The sequence below is a fragment of the Odontomachus brunneus genome, unplaced genomic scaffold (assembly GCF_010583005.1).
Source record: "Odontomachus brunneus isolate Ranch 3 - 2012 unplaced genomic scaffold, Obru_v1 Obru_scaffold_057, whole genome shotgun sequence".
In the NCBI taxonomy this organism is placed as follows: domain Eukaryota; kingdom Metazoa; phylum Arthropoda; class Insecta; order Hymenoptera; family Formicidae; genus Odontomachus; species Odontomachus brunneus.
In genome coordinates this window covers 1,927,982-1,928,394 of record NW_022639507.1, presented here as the reverse complement: position 1 = coordinate 1,928,394, position 413 = coordinate 1,927,982, and positions in this window count along the sequence as shown.

Below are 413 nucleotides of genomic sequence, written 5' to 3'. Positions count from 1 at the left end.
ATACAGGGTCCGCCACCAAAATCCGGACAAAATGAACAATTTGTTTAAATAAAATTCTACTCATCAAAATGTAAAACTTACAAAAGAACTTTTTGTGTATCACTAGTGGTATCCTTTTAGAGTAAAATTACTCTATATAACCCCCTTTTGCTTCGATGACTGCTTCGATCCTCATCCTGAAGCGCTGGCACGCTCTCTGCAACGCGTCCTTGTCTATATTGGCGAATGCTGCTTCGATAGCGGTTTGGAGAGATGTCACATTGGGATGTCTCGACTTGTTGGTCACTCGTTCAATGACGCTCCACACGTAATAGTCCAACGGATTCAAATCTGGACTGTTCGGAGGCCAAAATTCCTTTGACCAAAACATATCCATTTTATCCGACAACCAGTTTTGCACTAAGTGACTCGTG